This window comes from Aulonocara stuartgranti (genome assembly GCF_965226115.1).
Source record: "Aulonocara stuartgranti genome assembly, chromosome: 12".
In the NCBI taxonomy this organism is placed as follows: domain Eukaryota; kingdom Metazoa; phylum Chordata; class Actinopteri; order Cichliformes; family Cichlidae; genus Aulonocara; species Aulonocara stuartgranti.
In genome coordinates, this window is record NC_138948.1 from 15,772,932 (window position 1) to 15,793,669 (window position 20,738).

Here is a 20,738-nt window from a genome sequence, read left to right on the forward strand (position 1 = left end):
GGCCAGCTTACCTCTTTTTACATAGTGTATCTGAAATGTATTAGCACTGTGTTCTGACTTTCTCTTTCATGGTATTTCTTATCCAGTTTATGAACGGTACCACTGCTTGTGTCTGACGCTTGTAGTTCATGACCCTCAGGTGTGCAAAGAATGAAACAGAACTGTGGTACGGAAAAAGGGAAGAGACTAAAATGTCTTCAACTTCAGCATTTATCGCAATAGAAAAAGTAATGTCACTGCTGGTAAATGTAAGGCAGCGGCTTGAGCGATTGCAATGATTTTCCATGTGCACGGCTGAAGAAGCTTCTCCTTAACAATTTGGCGGTTGCATTAAAGCTGTTGCATCAAAACTGTTTGAACATAACCTAATAAAAATGGCGTGGTTACCACAGTAAATACATAATAATGTTAATTTTTACTGAATGGTAGAAGTAACATTTTCTCTCACATCCTTCACTTGCAATTCACAGTAAAGGAGATAGGGGATGCTTGTCAGCGGACCAAATAACTGTGAGGAACATGAGGGTGAGTTTATGTTTTGAAATGAAAAATGTAATGCTTTTCCATCTATTAAACCCATAGATTTCAATGTAACTTTTTTTTTTTACCATTGCGTATTTACATATTTTTCTCTTTTTCCCACTGTAATGTCCATCCACAGTTGCACTAGTAATATAACACAATTTTAAAAACAGGTATACAATAATAGGAACGCATATACAGATTATGTATATTCATGTCATTATTTCAAATTATAGTCAGAGAAGTACCAAGATATTAACCCTTTAAGACCTACCAAGTCTGCCAGAGCTTATATTATATTTTTACATGTTGTAGTGCCATTTTTGGGAGCATTTCAAGTTGCTATACATCAATACAACCATTATAGCCCAAAATTTCATAATATGTATGCATTAAGTGCATAGTAATTACATAAATTGCAAAAAAGTGCAATCAACTACAAAAAATTTAAAATCGTTTTTGTTTTTTTAACATATATTTCTAGTTAGAGAAATTTAAGAAGCTTATCCCTCAAAACTGCAAATACAAAGGAGTTGCGCAAAATAGTTTTCCATCACAGGAAATTTATTTTGAGTGTCTTTATAGTTTTATTTTTGAAATACACCAATTTTTATATACTGCAGTAAAAACGAAAGTAAATAGTATGATGCAAATTTGCAAAAAAACAGCATATGCATTAAAATAAACTATTTCCAGCAGTGCAATATGAGTTCTAAGCATCCCAGAAACGATACAGAAAGTCATAAAATCAAACATGACTTTTAAAAACACCAGTATAGGCTCATAAGGCCCTGAAGGTAAAAAACTACATTTCCGCAAAATGACGTCACTTCCGGTTTCAGGCAGGTCATGGCGGATATGCGATAGTTCGCGCTGATGGACGTAGGAAGTGTTACAAACAGCTGATCGGATCGGCAAAGCGTGTTTCTGGAATATTATGTTTTTGTTGCTGCAAGTGCTTTTTATGCAGTTTTTGCAAAACTATAGCTGATGGCATAAGTAGATGTAAGTACAACTCCTTCGGTTTCATATGCAAAAAAAATTATTGCGCTAGCTTACATGGTTGCAGTTCTACCGGGATTTAAAAATAGTTACGCAAAACGGAGCGTGCTGCTCTGACCGGCTTTAAAGGGTTAATAGGTAATGGGTTACTATTCACTAAAAACCTGTTTATAGCAAATCTCATCATCTACAAATTATGCTTACAATATGATGAGAAATAAAATTTCTACTGGGTTATGTTTTTGATGACTATGACTATTTGACGACTGTTTTATCAAATGTAGAGCTCATTTAATTGTTTTTCAGATGATCTCCAGGATCTCTTAAATGAACACAATCCACCAGTGTGCCATGATCACTGAGTATTTTTGGTGCTAAATAACATTTCGCATTTTAGGGGTTCATAAACCCTCCCATTATCATACAAATGGGGTGACTGGGGGGGGGGGGGTTGGAATATTCTTAGACTACACTGGGAGATATTTTTTGGTGCTTTCATTTGCAGGTGTGCTGTCTTCAGGTTCTTCTGGTGGTAATAACCGCGTTTGTATTTGTCGAGTGAACTTTGATTAATTGCGTTCAGGCTCAAGTTTTAAAATCCTTGAAAATGTTTTCAATGCGTGTCTAAGTTATCATGCTCTTGCCGAATGTACTTGATATGCAAGTGATTTTTATCTCATGCAACACTAACTGCTGCATCTAATATCCAACCCACACACACTGTACAGACGTGCTCCTTCCTCTCTTCCACAGGTCCAGGGTTGTGCCTCTGCTTGGGCCAAGGTAATTAAATCATAAGCTACTTTTCCCAGAAACATTGACACTCTGGAAACAATCACAGTCACACGCAGATATACCAAAACAAACACACCCAAGCACAGTCGCACCCAAACACAGACCACACAATCACACGGACACACACTATCAACCACCAATGCATCCTAATCACTGCATTGGGCCTTGTTTTCTTGTCTCATGAATGTGACAAAGACAACTCGGTAAGATCCATAATCACTAAATTAAAGTCATTGCAGCGTCTCTCTTCTTTCTGCTTCCTATTTTTTCTATGACTCACGCCACTTTTTCATTTCCATCCCTCCTTCCTGAAAAGGATTCAATTCAACTTTATTTATATAGCGCCAAATCACAACAACAATTGCCTCAAGGAGAGAAAATGAAACCAATTCTGTTGCTCTTTCATTGTTTATGGTCTATATATCTTGTTTATCAGTTTTAAAGGGGTTTAGTGATGGTAGAGCTCATTTAATGAAGCCATAACACCACTGAACCATGAGCCAGAGTTGTTTCTCAGCAGCTCTGATTTGTGTTTTCACCCAACCACAGGAGCAAGAAAACACGAAAGATGGAAATAGTTAAATCGAAACTAATTATTCATGTCTTTGCTTCATTATTTGTTATTACTAAATTCGAAATTATGGGAGCAAAATCACCAACTGGGTTGTGATGAGCGTGTTAACATGTTGTATAACATCATTTTGCGTAACCACAGTCTAACACAGTCGGTGTATTGGGGTGCCACTGCAGCTATGTTGCAACAGAAAGAAGAAAAAGTGAGTAGTTTTACATTATACTGGAAAAAAAGAAAGAAAGAAGAAACAACTGTGACATGAGAAAATGTAGGACAGGTTAACTTAGCGACCCAAACAGATCCGAAATGCTATTTTAGAATGAAAGGATGCCAGATTTGTTAGCCTGAATTCACTGGCTGGTAACTTCAAAGCCCTGGAAAAGTAAAGCTTCACAACATTTGAGCATATAAATGGGTCTTATCTGAAAAAAAGACTGACTACAAAGTCCACTAACTTTCCCTAACTTGCCTAACCTTAAATAACCCGACAGCACTAATTTCCATTATAGCAGAGCTTCCACACATAACAGTGTATTTTTAGTTTAAAGATAACTATAGAAAGTGCAATAAAAATATTTCCTTAAACAATATCCAAACAGCACATGAAACCTCCTTCTTTCTACATAAAGAAAATGAAGAAGAAGAAAAAAGCATTGAAATAAACAAAAGGCTGAACTTTGAACTTTGAGGGCCATTCAAATGAAAAGTGGCCACCTACACATACTCCTTGGGGTGACTGCACATACATTCTGACTTATAAAACTCTCTCTAGACGCTACATTGCAATTATATTACAGTACTAGCCCCATGTGCGTGTGTCTCTGCAGTTTTCAAGAGGTCTTTCTATCTCATCCATGGTTCAAACAGTTTGGCTTAAGAGTCTAGGCATGCTGCAACTTCAAAATGCCCAAACTACTCCAGGGTCCACTCGCTTTTTCTCTCTCTGATTTTTCTCCTCTCTCTCTCTCCCCCCCTCTCTGAGAAAGATCCCTTGAAGGGCACCCAGCATGCAAAGGAATACCAGATTCTTCATCTCGCTCAAAGTTTAAACTAAAGTATATCAAAAATCTTTTCCCTCATCCATAAATTACATCTTAGATTATAAACACTTTTTTACAGTGGCACATAACAAATCATCCCCCAGTGTGAAATTAGTTTCTTAAATGATCACCATTTAGCCTTAAAGCAATGTATGTGAAATGTTTTACACATGGGAGGCTGTGTGCTTTGTTCTTTAAAGTGAGAGTACACTGACAAAGTTGCAGCAAAACAGTAGAAACTTAAGAGGAAAGGTCATGGCTGTAATAAAGGACATTCTTCCTAATTTTTATTCATATATTATTTCAGTATTGAGTTTTGTGCTATCCACGTGGATTTGTTACAGCTTATCCTCACATTTTTCTTTTGTTTATTCTCCCAGTGAATTAATCAGCTTTCAACAGAAACTGATCTTTAGTCATACATTAAAAAGACAAACAAGCAAATAAACAACAATAAAACAACAAAGAAAAACCCCAACTTGAATTTTTAAATGTACCTCTAATGACAGCTACCTGGTTAGGTTTAGCTTCTGTACCACTGACCAGCAGTACCTGGTGGACCACCTTTGCTATGGCACAGCGACCGCCTTGTCTCCTATTTTGATTTTGAGCTTGGACACGACTCCCGTTTTGTCTGTGAGTCCATCTGGCCTTAGTTCTCATCATCTGAACCTGGATTAGTTTAAATTGGCAACTGATGTTCCTTTACTGAAAAGATTGATGTCCATGATGAAATGTCCATGTGTAAGTGATCAAAACAACATTTCTACTGTGTGATCTAAAAAGAGCAGCAGTGCTGGAAGTGATCTAGAAGTGCATGACCTAGAGGGGAAGGTCAATCTACTTTAAATTACTGATGGCGTTTGCTTTTTATAGACAAGAGTGAATGAGCATTTATCATTTACACATTTAAACAGACAGATTATGGTGTCGTTTTTCTGTTGGGAAAAAGGCAGAGCAGCCTGCCTGTTCGGTGACCCCATCATAATTTGATTTCGCTTCATAGAAATGAGTGAACTTTAAAAAGATTACCTAGCTCAGAAATTACATCATTAAGCTTTGTATTTTACAGTGAAGTCTCTCATCTTTACTCATAACTGCTACCAGCTCAGAACTGTCTCCCAACAGCCTACACTCACGGCGTACTTCTGCATATGTCTTCTTGCATCACTCTCTTTTGACGCTGATTTTTTTGATTTTGAGAAATGTGAGAGCGACTGATGGAAGACAGACTCTGACAGAAAAAAGCCAACAGCCCAGAGACAAACTTAAATTTACTTGCAGTACATCTCAGGCCAGAGATCTAACGCTTCTGCCAATTTCTAAACTTTATGGGTAGTCTCTGTCGCTCTCACAAACGTCACACAATCAGTCCATAGGCGTATGTTTCACGTCTGTAGCATTTAGAAACATTCACGTCTGGTAACCGACTTTATGCTTTTACTCAGTCCAACCAGATTGATCTTTAAGGGCTGAAGTTACAAAGCTTTCCACCTTTCTGCCAGTTTGAGAGAGAACAGGTAGAACTGATTTTTAATTCACAAAATACAACTGGAGGATTCTGTGTAGTGAATGGTGAAATAATACATGCAGTAGATAGGAGAGAATTTGGTGTGTCTGCAGTGTAAGGACAATGACAGAGGGTAATAACATTGTCTGATAAAATACATTTTGTATCACAGCTCTGATGACTGCTGCTATCAGCTTGTGAGCAGTACAGGTTATGCTTGCAACCTTACCGTCCTGCTTTTGTCCACACCACGTGAGTAAAATTCACCAAGCGGATTTTGGTCTGACTGCGGCATAACACTCAAACCACATCCTCACAGCTAGTTCTGTCTCTCTCTGTCTTGTTTTACTTGGATCCCACATGCTCTTTACTGCCTTTGTTTAGGCTCAGAGAGCATTACAATGAGAGGCTGCTCCCCAGCCAAATTTTCGCCCCAGTTTGCACTAGCTGGCTTCTTGTAGATATATGAAGATCCGAATAAAGATAAGATTAGGTGCAGGCGAATCAATCAGGGCACCAAAAAGAGAGACAACGACTCCCCGTCTATGCATCTTACTGCATAAATACACATGAGGAAGGTTATTTCAGGACAGGTTCCCTTGAAACGTACGAGGTGATGTGTTGGGATAATTCTACAGTTTCTTTTTGGCTGCATTTTTTTAAAGCTTTAAGATCACAGCTTTTGTATAGTATGCTAAGAAATGGGAAAAAGGTGCAATCATTTATTGAAGCATGTGTAAACATATCCAGAAATACAGTTTATAAGGCAAAAACATAAGTTGCACAGTTCAAACAAGCTTGAAAGTCAATATTTGGTGCGACCAGTTTAGGGTCTCTTAGGGAAGCTTTCCTATAAATTCTTTAAGTAGTCTTCAGGAATAGTTTGCCAGGCTTCTTTAAGAACAAAGGTCTTCTTTGGATGTTGGTCGCACTTTTGTTATGATCTCTGTCAAGATGATCCCACACTGCTTCAATATGGATGAGGCTTGAGTTCCACTGTATTTAGGTAAGTAGTTTGTGTGTTTGGGATGATTGTCAGGCTAAATAATCAAGCCGTTGCCAATAAGATGCTTTCCAGATGGTACTGCATGTCGGATCAAAAGCTGCATTTATAGTTCCATCAATTTTCACAACAGCACTGGCTGAAAAGCAGCCCCAAATCCAAGACAGAGCCTCTACCGTGTTTTACGGATGGCTGTAGACACTCACTGTTGTACCTCTCCCTTGACCTCCTCTATAAACTAAAGATGATTTGAACAATATTTTGCGTTTTACTCACTCCATTAGACTAACCATTTCTATGAGTCTTCGGTGAACAGCAGATGGATCAGCTGAGGGGCCACGTGCATCTGACAGGTCCTGTGTCAGGTCTTCGCTGGATTTTTTCCCCTGATGTTTTTAAGAACCAGACTTTCAGGTACCTTTCATCTGCTGAGACCTGTCACTTCTCTTTTGATCTTCCACTTGTCCAGTTTCTTTAAGTTTTTTAAAACACATACAGCACACAATGCCGAGATATACCAAATGTTCTCCTAATAGCTCTCTGGGTGCAAAAATACAATTTTATGCCTGTCAAACTATGTTATCTTTGGGATTTTTCATAGATTCAACAAACAAATTAGGAGAAAATTAGTTCTTTTTCAACAGGTTGCCAGTAACAAAGTGCCTAAAGACATTATTTAAAATTGGCTCTTTGCTAAGTTGCCTGTTATGTGTAGACACAACACTAGCTCCCAGAGGTAGCTTTTTTATAGGTTGGTGTTAAGGGACTTAACAGAGAAGCAAAAAATATCCCTTTGAAAATGGTCAGTTACAAGGACTGGACTGAAGATGAAAATATATAAAATATCTATATTCTTACCTAGTGAATGAATAATTATCCACCTTTTCCAACAACATACTGATGGCCAGGTTTGAGATGCTAAAGCCTGGCATGCAGGTTGCGCCAATTCCTCCTGAGTTGTTTCGTCCGACTGCTCGCTCTAGTGGCAACAGCCGCCTACATCCTTAGAGACGCAATATGACAACTTCTTCACTCCCTCTCCTCCCTTTGTTTCTCTGTTGTTTCATTACCATCAGCTGTCATTAGTCGTCTTTGTTTCTCCAGGAAGAGGGAGTCAAAGAAAAGAGAGAAATTAATCGCCTATTGCCACGCTCTATGAAAATCTTTGCTCAGACCCCGTTAAGCCGATGAGAGATGTGATACTAGAAGAGAGAAGTAATTGGAGACAGATGTTGGAAAGACGGATCATCCGAGACGGATCAGTGAGCCAAAACTAAGATGCCAGCCTTAATAGGATCTGGCAGAAAAAATTATTTCTCTCTGTTTCCTTTTCATCTTCCCTTTGCTCAACAGTATTTTTCATAATGAAGTCTTATGTTATATTTGCATGGCTTTACAAAGTATGAATCTTTTTTTTTGTGTGTGTTGTCTTTTGCAATTTTTTTCCGGCTTTCTAGGAGACCCAGACGATGTGAATTTGTGACAAATATCAAGAGAGGTTCATTTACTTCCTGGGTTACTGTTAGATGCATGCAGCGTTGCTGGGCAACGCAGCACACAACATTGGAACTTAAACAGCCCACAACAAAGACGACACGCAGCAGTAACTAATTTAAAGAATTATACTTGCTATAGTCTACACAAATACCTTAAAGTACTCTTTAATTGTAAAGATTTTTGCAGTGCACCAAATGAAAACATACCAAGACATTATTAATGCTGACAATGAAAAAAACCCTGACTTATCACAGGAGTAGAATCAAAGGAGAGAAATTATAGTTATATTAGGGCCCCTTGCTCTAGACTATGCTTTACATTTCTATTAAGAATAGAAACAAGAAATGATGTCTGAGAGAGTGCAACTACATTACATGTAATGAAAATATAGATATATTCATCTACATCCAGAAACAGCTGAGCTTTATGCACAGCTGGGTCACGTGTCATTAAACCCTTTTTTGCCGTTCCTTTTAAATTTCTGATGCTTGGCATCAAATTTAAAAGTAGAACGCAGTGACCAGGGCGATTGCTGGTCATGCTGATTGTAGCTTGGCCCGGCTAACTTTGCCCTGACAATGAAGATGAAATGAACTGAATCAGTGAATGTGTGAAGAACTGGTGTACTGTTTGAATAAACTAGCCAGGATTATGTCTCAGGTACCTGCAGAAGTTTCTGAAAGTAAAGGCAGAGAGTCAAACAAATAGAAACTCTCGGAGATGTCTGTGAAATGTTCTCTGCCTAAAAAAGAAAACAAAGGTGGTCAACAACCTCGACACTGTCCTCAAAAAAGTCAGCGAAACAAACACAGACACAGACTGATGAATCTCAGATAAAGTTTCAAAAATAAAGGAGAGTCAAAGGAAGAGCTATGTTTTCTTTCTTTTTCTATAGCCATGCTTGAAAAAAAAAAGTTGAAGTTGCAAAAACTTGCTAGAAAGGAGACGCGAGAGAAAAAGAAGGACCCGTTAAACTTTATGCATATCCAGATCACTTTCTTTAATTTGAAACTGAGTATTGGGTTTGGCAGAGAATGAGCACTCCGAGTCTCCTTCAAGCAGTCTTTGTTTTTTTTTGATCAAAAAATCATCAACATCAACATTTGCACTGCGGGGTGGCAGAACAGAGAAGAAGCTATAAGATGCACACACACACTGACACAGACAAAAGGCAAGAGAGGCAAAATCTGTCCATGACAAACACAGACGGTGACAGACTGAGACAGACGTGAGAGCAAGTTAAATGTGAAAAAAAAATATACAAAGCATGCTGTGACTTGCAGATGAGACAGCAGCATAGAATAGGAACCTATTCAGTATGCAGATTTTGCTTTATGGATTCCGCTAACAGTCATAAGCATATCAATAGGGTTGCCATTAATACCTGGACAATGCTGAAATAATTACTATAAAAAGTGACACTCAAAACATAAAACACAAGACCATGAAAGTACTCGCTGTCTCTACACAGACATGCACAGAGAACCTTATTTGCTTGCATCCTGCGAGCCCATTTGACAGCTTTCAGGTTGACTAACAGAAATGAAAATGGTGCAGAGAGTTTCTTATAGTGCCCCTCACCTCTGAGTCAGTTCATTTGTGACTATATAAATGCGACTCTGGATCCAGGCCTTTTATTTTCTCACTGATTTTCCAGTTTTCCTTATGCTGCAGGTCAGGGTAGTAAAACACACTACTTCAAAACAGCTTACGAGTATTCCACCTTCTCATTACTGAGTGTCACAATCCATTGGCTTCCATGAGCAATATTGCCGTACCAACAAAAAGGGACATGATGCTATCAGTCCTGTCAGACAGAGCATTCATTACAGAACGTCTGTCTGTCCATCTGCCCATCAACCTATAAATGAGCAGGTCTTGCCGGTCAACCCCTTGATCGCCATATACTCGGTCATGCTCAGCAGATAACACTAAATGTATGAACTGTGTCTCCCACCTTGTGCCTCTCAGTGCGAAGGATCAGTGGCTGACTTCAAGGTCATCACAGATTACTGAGCTCCTCACCCTGTCAACACCAGTGAGACCAGACACTGCGTGTGCCCTCATCTGGCAGGTGGCACATTTCTGCACTGTGGTCACGTTACACATTTTGCAATCACAGACACGCATCAAAAAGAAAACAAGTGAAGAATCAGGACATGTGAATAGAGCCATCCACCTCTGGCATAAATTTGGAAGGAAGAACTGTAGAGATCACAGCCCAAAGAAGGTCGAAAGCACACCATACCACTGTAGCGCTACTTTGGTTGTAAGTATGCAGGCTCAGTTTCAACAATGATCCTGAATGTCCCCTGTCAGTTTAACATGTTAGTTACCCAAGAGTATAAAATACTGATTAAATGCAGGCTGCAGAGTTCAACGTGCCAGGCCTCCTCTATTTACTTCATTAATATTGGTCTCAGTGGTAAGTTCTGGTGCCAAATGGTTGCAGTACAGTGTCAAAAGCCCTCCATAACACCAAGGAGTAATTGCAAGGGAAAACACTGGCCCATATTGCAGACAGATTCCATGTCTATTTCAGATGGAATTTCTATTAAAACTTCAAGTTATCTTACTACTTGTATGGGGGAGAAGAAAAAAAGTCTTGCAAATGTTAATGTGGAAGCAATACAGCCTGATTTGGAGGAGTTTTAATTGGAACCGTGGGAAAGAAATAGTTATGAAGGCGAGGAGAGAAAATGATGACTGATACACTCAGATGCTCTTCCAGCAACAGATTTAGGTGCATGAGTGCTCTCACACCATCAGTCACTGTAGCTCCATCGACTCCCGAGGGTAATTAAAAGAAGTTACTTTTTTTTCCTCAATAGTTTCTATTCATTTCAGAATAATTTGAATTTCACAAAAAAATTCTTACCTGTATAGTACCTGAAAATACTACTGTAGCATATGAGTAAATGAATGTCAATAAGCCTGACACGTAGGATCTGTCAGGGAGCTGAACATCACCATAAGTTAGCAGAGTGACTGACAAGCTGTGCCAGTATTTCACAACACTCCGGTTAATTTGAGTGGTTCCGCAGTCGCACTCGCGCAAAATTAATGAACAGCTGGTGTTTGCTAAAACAAATCTTGTAGATCACACAGTCCCTTTAGCCACAACTTCATTTGAAAACATCTGCCATTATAATACCACTTGACTGCTATTTATGCAGCATTTATGGCCTATCTGACCCAAAGTGATGCTAGCATTGATCACTGAAAGGCCATTACTCTTCCTTGTGTAAACATGTGAGACAGAGTGAAAATCATTAATGTACCTTTACTCATTCAGTCAACACAAGCACCTGTCAGATGGAAAGAAAAGATCAGACACTAGGCTACCCATTAAGTTATGGCTAAGGTTCACAAAAACCTGCCAGGAGTTCGACTCAGACTTGAGGTGAATGATAAGATCTTCAGTGCAAATTAGAGTTTCTGCCCTCACAGGCTGTCAGCATACTTAGAGATGCATGCCTTGCAGTTTGATTGCAGTCCGCTGTAGACTGGGAATGAGTTTGCCATTGAAAGTCTGCACTTGGTTATTACAGATACATTTCAATGTCCACCTGACCACAAACCGCCCATGAAGGAAGAAAGTGCAGTGTGGAAATGAACTCTGCTGTAACTACTCTGCAAGTCGCTGGATGTGTAGGTGTGTGTCATTGGAACTCTGTTCTCCATTCCAACTAGAGGTCATAACTCTGCAATGCATTACTGGCTAAGAAATTTGTTTGTGTGCACCTCCAGACTCATGCATCCTTTGGATTCTTCTCACCTATAGGTGCGACCTAGACATCAGAGATTATTCTACCTGCTAAGATGTAAGCTACAACTCACAGTGTTCATTCTGCTTTTGTGTATCTGGAGGCACATTTCAAATACAAAAAACCCATTTTCTACTTGTGGATTCTGTTCTCTTTGGGTGGCCAGAGTTTTTGTTACTGGGAGCTTAAGTCTGGCTGACTTACAGCAAAGCTTTGCAGATGTAATAAAGTGAGCAGGACTTTAGCTAAACTCCCTCATTCGGCAAAGAAGCTATTACATTTAGCATCCACAGACAGATTTTCTTTATTTATTTAAGATTGCATTACACAATTATGTTAGAATGCAACACACTCTTTTCTTAGTAGATTTCTGTTTTGTTTTTTTTTACCAATCTGATACTGTATGGCACCATAAATCCTTTGCATACTTTCACAACCTGCCTTCAAGGTTCTTTGGAAGTGGTTTAATGCCACAGAGGGAGGCTTCACAGGACAGAAGTGTAGCGCTGAGAACCAATCTCCCTCTTGCATCTAAAAAGCCTTGGGCTTGTGGCAATGTTCAACATTAACCCCGAAATTTATACATATTTACAGCAACTCATTTTTCCTCCTTCGTGGCATGCTACAATAGCTGGTCAAGGGTATATGGAAATTAAATAGCTAGTCTATTGATCGTGATGATCAGCTTTTCCACAATTCTGTCAAATTAAAATTCTAATATCTCAGATGATAACAGGCAAAAAGAAAGAAATTATCCACACACATCTTGAATTTATATTTTTACTACAAAAAGTGTGAAAAGAGGCTATTTCTAAAAACTTTGTTGTCCAAGTAATCCTATAGTTGAATAATCTTCAAACTGAACAACTCTTTAGTCACTTTCTAACTCTTCTTGCCACCATTTGGAAAAAGGGCTCCATTATTATTTTTTTGCAAGCTTTTAAACCACATCACTTTTTAAAAAAAAAACGTTTATAGGCATTTTTTCTGTTTGCATGACTATGATGAAGCTGGCTGACAAAGTTGCATTGGTAAATTAAGGAAAGATGTGCAGTGTTAAATCTGTAAAGAATTTTTATTGATTATAGCTCCCACAAGCAAAATATTTTTCTCCCCTATTTCCTTTCCATGTATTGCTTGAGAGGATCCTCTAATTTTAATTTTTTTCTTCGCTATCACTCTTTCCCTCATTCGTCTGTTTCCTTCTCTGTCCCAAATCACTCTCCCGTTGGCTTCACTCCAAATCCTCCTTCTCTTTCTCCCTATGTAGTTCTCCGGACTGTGATGCATGGCTGTCTGTGTTCTCCAAAAGTCCATTAGTTGCTGGCACTGGGCTGCCTCCTCTCCCACAGACAGAGATAAAGACGCTGAGTGTGGCTGCCCAGTGAGTCGCATGAAAATGAGAGGACAGTGGAAAAAGAAGTATGGAGGAGAACAGGGGAGAAAAGAGCGAGAGGCACAGAGAGAGAGAGAAAGGAGTGTGGATGTGAAAACACCTTGATAATGAAGAGAAGCCCAAGAGTATAGGTGAAGTGAAGAGAATGAATGGAAGGGATAGAAAAGGGGATAGATGATGCAAACACAGAAGGAGACATCAAACAGAAAGGAGTGAAAAAATGAAGACAAACACCATTGAGCGAGAACCAGGAGGAGAAAAAAAAGAGGAGATGAAGGAAAAGAGCAGGACATGCAGGTGAAAGAAAAGACAGAAAGAGAAGCCTTCTATTCACAGTGAGAGTGGTGTAGACATAAGAAGACAACGGAGAAATAAATAAAAGGCTAAGAAATACCAGAGAAGAGGGAGGGAGGAGAGAATGAAAAATAGAACGGGTTGAACGTGAGGCGACGATAAGAGATGAGGGTCAATTGTAACCAGATATCCCACCACGAAATCATTAATAAAATGCTTTTTTTTTCTCTCTTAAATTCCCTCCACCTCTTACTTTGTCCTCCTAATTAATCTACAATCCGGAGATTAAACTTGCCCTTTCCACTTTCATTCAAAACACAGGGGACTAAGTGATCCATTCTCTGCTTTTTCAGTTTCAGCCTCTTTTTATCTGGGAAATTAAGATGTAATCTAACAGTCTGCTTCAGGTTGCAGAGTTGGCTAGACATGACGGAGAGCAGGCAGATGAAAAATGTGTTTAAAAACGGTTATTTTTCTTTCTTTCAGCAGGAGCATTTGGCTCTTTGAATAATACTATTGTCTAACTTTCACAACTTTGCTCTTTGTGCTTCTATTGGCCTAATTGCTGTTGTGCTCCCTTTCATATTTCTCTCAGCCAGACTGTGTGCATTTTAATCTCCAGCAGGGCCTATAAATACAATAATTATGTGCTATCTTTTTCATCTTGGACTTCAGTAATAGATAAAAAGGAATTCAATAAAAAAAAAATTTAATCCTATTGCCTCAAAAAAAAAAGGTTGTTGGAATGTTTTATCATTTTAATTACTATTTGGAATTGAGATTGCCCTTTTAAATTATGGTGTTGTCTGTATTGTAAAATCAAAATTCTTTTATGTGTATCATCTAATTGCTAGAAGTTTTTTTAAATCAATTTCTCTGCAATAAGTAGATAACTTTGGTATTTTTTCTGCATGGTTATCTCTTGTTAGTCTATGGATGAGAGAATGTGGGCTGGCTCATTAAAGGTGTAGGAGAAATCATTAAGGCTGCAAACTTCTATGTTTTGAGTAAAGTGGATGCTTTTCAGGAAGAAGAATACACAGTTCTCAACAGTAACTGCCCACAAAGGCTAAGATAACATGCTTTTTTAGATTACACTACTGTAGGATAGATTAAAACACGTGTTTTTGCTTAAACTCTCAAATATGCCTTATGCTACTTGCCAAAAAATAATCAAAGCAGTTTTTACTTCAATATTCAGTATTCTTATTCTAACATCTTACACTGACTACAGGTTTCATCTCCTCTACCTACACAGCTTTTATGTTACCCAATTAACCACCAACTATGTAAATGAAATTACTCCTAAATAGTTTTACAAGCGAGAAAGCTCAGCTTGATTAAAGCAATGCCCATGGAGACTGACCGATACATAGCTGTTTGTGCTTGCTGATGAATAAAGTTTGATACAAACCACTACAAACCTTCATACACCACTCAGCTCAGTTAACGTAGACAGCAACATACTGACTTTTTTCATACTTACTAAACACTAAATCTTAACCTTAGAGCGCTAAGAGGACATCATATTCTTTAAATTAAATGCTTGTTGCTGGTTATCCTCCAAACATAACTCTGCTTGCAGACTTTGGAGAGACTTATTGTTGAAGTTTGGTTAAGTATTAGTTACAACTTACAAGTACACAAATACAGCTTACAACTAGTTACAACTACAAGTAATGCATTTGGCATCTAAAGATACATAAGTAGGTATATTCTTGTTAATTTGGGCTAAAACAAAAACATAAGCAGCACAACTATATTTTTTAAAGCAGTTTAGCTAAAGACTACTTTTAACTTCACATATTTAAAGACCCAGATCCTTTATATACCTAAAAAATAAACAAACAAGAAAATCAAAAGCATAATAGCAAAGCCTCTGTGTTTGCAAGATAATATCTTTAAAACTTTAAAGTAAAAGGGGAAAAAATAAGAAATATTTACTAAACACCACAAGTAAAGAATGTGAAACATGTTGGGGAGATGATTTGTTTCTGCGCTTGTCTCTACCAAACACATGAGAAGCAAACTGTGACATGTTTCCTTTTTGTTAGTGTCTTTAAAAACAGCACAGCTCAAAGAGCTTAAACAGTAACTTAAGACCAGCTGGAATGTGAGTTTATCAAAGTTTGCCATCTTGTTGCAGGGGAGAGGGGAACATGCAATGGATTGGATATTGTTACGGCAGTGTTAAGCATGGTTACGGGTACATGAGAGTGCATTTCATAGAAGATCACCAAACAGAATTTCTTTGAACCAGAACCAGAGTTTAACCTGTGTTTGGCCTGGTATTAGGCTATTCTTCTAATTAATTGATGACCAGTAACTATAAAAGCAGCCGTTGGTGTAGAGCACTCAGCTATGCGTCAACACAAAACCACAATGGTGTGATCCCAGCAAATTCTCCCCAAGGCGAGACTGTGCATGTATCAGTGAACAAAAACCTACATTAGAGACTCCACAGACCTCCATTAGCATGTTAAATGTTAAAGTTCAAGACAGTATAGTTAGCAAAAGGCTGAATAAGTATGGCTTGTTTTTGAAGGTTTGTCAGGAGAAAGCTTCCTCTCTCTAAAAACAACATGGCAGCACGGCTTAGGTTTGCAAAGCTGCAGCTGATCAAACCAGAAGACTTCTGGAACGATGTCCTTTGGATAGACGAGGCCAAAGTGAAGATGTTTGGCAAAAACCAAACACCGCATATCAGCACAAACACCTCCTACCAGCTGTCAAGCACAGTGGTCTGGGTACCTTGAAGACTCTGAGTCGACCACAAACTCCTCTGTATACCAAAGTATTCAGAGGCAAATATGAAGCCATCTGTCTGACAGCTAAAGTTTGGCAGAAATTTGGTCAGGCAACAGGACAATGATCCCAAACACAGCAGGATATCTACAAACCAAAAAAGAAAACTAAAGAAAAGGAATCGAGGTGTTAAAGAACAAAATCAAAGTGTAGATCTCAGTTCCAAAACTAGGAAGTGATAAGGAAATATCCACTGTGTGGGGGCCTACAGGTGATTGTTGGGTAATCAAGGGACTGAAAGGGGAAGCAGCAGGGTCGATAACATCACACAGGGAGAAATCTTTGCACTTTTTTTGCACCCTTCTGCCAAATATTGAGGATGTGTCCTGCATATGTTGAGGACAGTGAATCATGAACAAGTGCACGTTGCATTGCCGGGATTACATGCTTGCCTGGACAAGCTCACATACTCTTCTGGGGAAGACCGTTAAAATGAGAGGGGGAAAAGTAATATGGACCAACAAGGGATTTTTTTAAACCTTCTGAGCAGTTTCTCCTATTTTCTCTAACTTATTTCTACAGGACGTAACCTTAAATCTCTTGGCCAAACTTGTTTTTATTTTTTCTTTCTTTCTTTTTAATGCAAAAAAAAAGTTTCTTGGTTACAAATTGTAAAGCCGTGTCACAGATATAGAGCTTTGCATGAACATGCAGATATACCTTTATGACAACAGACCTGCATACAGCAGTATACTGTGCGCACACACACACACCTACACTAAAATGTAAACACGAGTTCACAAACACAGATGTGTGCTTGCAAGTGCTGCATTAATGCAATTTATATCCAGCAATAAAGCAGGTCTATAAATTGCTGCATTCATTTGCTGACTTTCATTGATTTCTTTGTGAGGTGCTGTAATTATTATTAGACACAAGAGGTATAGCGCGGGATGAAAGGGAACGAGAGGAAAAACACACACTGACTCGGTGAGCGAGGGAGGCAAACAGAGGAAGAAAAAACTAAATCCAGAAGAAGACTGTTGTGCGGCTGTCAGATGGATTGACGCTTGGGCGGCAGAAGAAGGAGAAACCGATACGAAGGCAATTTCGGCATCGTTCTTAAATATAAGAACAGAGAGAAGAAAACATAAATAGATAGAAATAGATAACATAAATATTTCTTCTTCTCTTCTTTGAGTTTTTTTTAACCATACCGAACCCTTATCTCCTCTCCTTACTTCAATACTTTCTCTCCCTCTGTTCCCTTCACTCTATGCCGATTTGTCACATCTCCAGCAAACATGCCAGTTTTTAATCAATCACCACAGCGAGCAAGGATGAACTTCCATCTCTCCCTCTCTCCATTTTTGTTTAGCATCTATAATTCCCTTATTTCAAATGTCTCTTTCAATCCTTACAATCTTCCCTCTTTAATATGGAGAGTAAATTTACCCCCATTTCCTTCGTCTTTAGTCCTCTTTTCATCTGCTTTCCCCAAATCTCAGTCACAACACAGAAACACTGTCATCACATAGGCACAGAATTGTAACAGCAGGAAAATATGTTTGCTGTTTGGGCTTGTTGTGTTGAATTCTAATGAGCTATCAGGCTCTGCAGGAAAAGAGCTTTCTCTTTTTCCTGTCGGGGTGATTTGCACTACTAGAAAATAGAAAATGAGAGAGCCCAGCAGCCAAAAAAGGCATTTTCTGGTCATAGCATAGCCTGGATTATTACAGAGGATATTGCACCATGGCATAGTGACAGATATATATCACGGGCTTATATGGCTCAGCAGAGATTTCATTCAAATCCAATAAAATACATGACAAACACATAAATATGGCATCAATTTTTAAAAATCTAATGAAACGGGTCTTGCCTCAGCCCCTCTTGTAAGTGCACCGTGTCAGAGCACTGGCTCAGGCACAAAAATACCGCAAGTGTCACTCCGGACTACAGAAGCTCAACAACATCAGCAAAAAGAGGAACCAAGAGCACACGAGGAAGAAAGAAACAAAATTGAAGGAGTGACAAGAGGAAGCGCAGGGAGAATATTGTGTTAGTGGGTGCAGTGTAAGAGATACAAGTCACATAGCTGTAGGCAACCTTGGGACCCGAGAGCTTTGTTCATGAAAAGTCGACCTCTCTCAAACACAGGGGGAGAGGAATCATAAACACAGAGATCTGTCACCCTGAGCACAGCTGGGCCACCCTGCTCGGTAACCTTGGCAACTCCCTGACCAATGAGTGGTTGGCAGGAGGTCCTTAAAGAACTGTGACACTGATACAAACACATACAGACTCAGAGAGCACTGCTGCCTACAGATACAATGTTAACCGTGATTTGAGAGGGTAAACAGGTGTTAGAGAGGCCTCTCTAAATTGAGAGAAGAGTAACATGTGCCTGCACTCACACACGCACACAAAGTGAGGCATCTGGGGTGAGCTTCAATGTTATCCTCTGTTTAAACATAATCTCCCCACACACCCCCAGTCCACCTCGCTGATTCACACTGGATGGCTGACTAATGAAGAGAGAGAGAGAGAGGCAGTGAACAAGCGCTCATAAACCTTAAATGGGCGGGTGATTTTTGATTAACCTGTTCTGAATCTCTGTGCTTTCTCAGTGTCTTATCAAAGTCGCTGGAGTCTCACAAACAACGTGTCCTTTGACTTTGATGCAGCGACACGCTTGGGTTTTCATAGCGGTGAATCTCACTTCCAAAAGATACTTGTTAAGGACTCCTTGGCTTCACATTTGAATGCATGGGGCAAGCATCAGCCTTCAAGTGGACGGCTTATGTTGTAAAGGAGCAGATTTTGTCAGCGAGTTTGGTTCTTAAATCTGAATGGAGGGCAAACAGCAAAAATAACCAACCACTAAAAATGAAACTAATCAGAAACTGGAAACATGGCTGGTAATGCTTCTTCCTGTTAAAAGGGAGTTCTTCCCTTCCAAGTGCTTGTAACCCTTTCAGAGCATAGCACTCAGAATCATTGGTCTCATATATGTATGCATTTAAGGCCTTGCTAGAGCAAGAGTGAAACTGTAAGAAATAAACAATATAGTAAATAAAAGATATGTTTTAGCAACATATGGCTAATCCTTTTCTTCAGTTCTGTCTAGGTCACTGTCTACCTATTCATTCTCTATCTCTATATCATCCCTCCTTTCAGTCCTCTCCTTGCACTTCTTTCTTGTCCCTTCATATCCACATGCATTCACTCTCTCAATTTTCACTAGTTCATCTCCCTCCCCCCTTTATCGCCCTCATGCCACCTAAATTTCCCAATTTCCGTCTTCCTACTCCTCGAGCACCAATTCGCCATCTATGTCATCTTCCACTCCTCCCTTCATCTCTCCTCTGCTTTGTCTCGATTGTCCTCTAGAGTGCTGTGATGGCTGAAGGATCCAAACAGGTCTTGGATGATTTGCCACCAGCTCTATCTGGATGAGGACTCGGCATAATCTTTATCATCATCACTGAAGTCATTATGGTAAATTGGCGAAACCTTATAGGCTTACATTATACAGATACTTACTTCCTGTTTCAAGATATATGCAGCAGAGGTGAAGAGATGATGATAATTTTTAGTACAATTTCTAGAGTCGTTATGCTAAATGGGGAGACGGTGATGGGATGAAATTAAGTGGCAGAAAACGGCTTGTTGCACAATGGAGTTGAGCATATGTAGGATAAGTGGAGGAATTTTCCTTCACTGGTAAACGTTGCATAGTATTACATAGCATCGCTCACAGGTATTTTTGACGTGTCCCCCCACTGATAGCCTGGCTGGGCCATTTACTTTGCATCATTTTCCTACTCACTTTACCTCTATTTCCCGTCTCCAGGAATGAAAGACGATTCTGTGTGGTCAGAAAACTTCCACATGACAAAAGTATACTAAGGGATTATAGAAAGTGAATTAATGTTTATATATTATATGCTTCTCTTGATTGATGTGACCTTATCAGCTCAGTGGGTCAGATCCATTTTCAGGTAATAAGAATTTGAAATTCAGATCCAAGAAATTGGTATTTTTCAGTGAAGAGACGGCTTCACAAGTGACAGCAGCTATGTAAAAGCGCTTTACCTGAAGTAAATGCTCCTCTATATAGTATAATCCAAATATATTCATAATGTATGAAGCATTTAATTTCAGATTCACTGCTTTCAGCCCACTCGTCTGACCTCTTTTTCTCCATCCATTTCCAAGCTTTCATTGGCTGCTACAAGTATGGGAAATTTTTTTCCAAAGCCTTCATCGTCCTTTTGAAAATTATTTATTGCAGGGTAAGTTTGGAAGGATATTGAATTCACACAGTGTTGCCTGTCTTTGTTGGAGAACAGGACCTTTATACCGTGAAGCCCCCCCTTCCCCAGCCTATCGTTGATAATGTTGCAGTGAAAGTTTCAATACTTTCTGCTCTTCTTTTTTTAGGAATAACGGTAATATATAGTAGGCAATGTCATGAGGGGAAAAGATGCATTTTCTAAAGTGGTACCTTCCCATGGTGGAGCAGAAAGTCATACAGACAGAAAATCACTCACTGGCAATCCACTCAACTCTAAAATCACTCAGCGGTCA

At 39.1% G+C, this 20,738-nt stretch overlaps 1 protein-coding gene across 6 annotated transcripts in view; it reads right to left on the reverse strand.

The window, feature by feature from the left end:
* Positions 1 to 20,738, reverse strand: part of grid2 (glutamate receptor, ionotropic, delta 2) — a 555,291-nt gene that overhangs the window by 43,530 nt on the left and 491,023 nt on the right. The gene's annotated exons all lie outside the window — the stretch shown is intronic.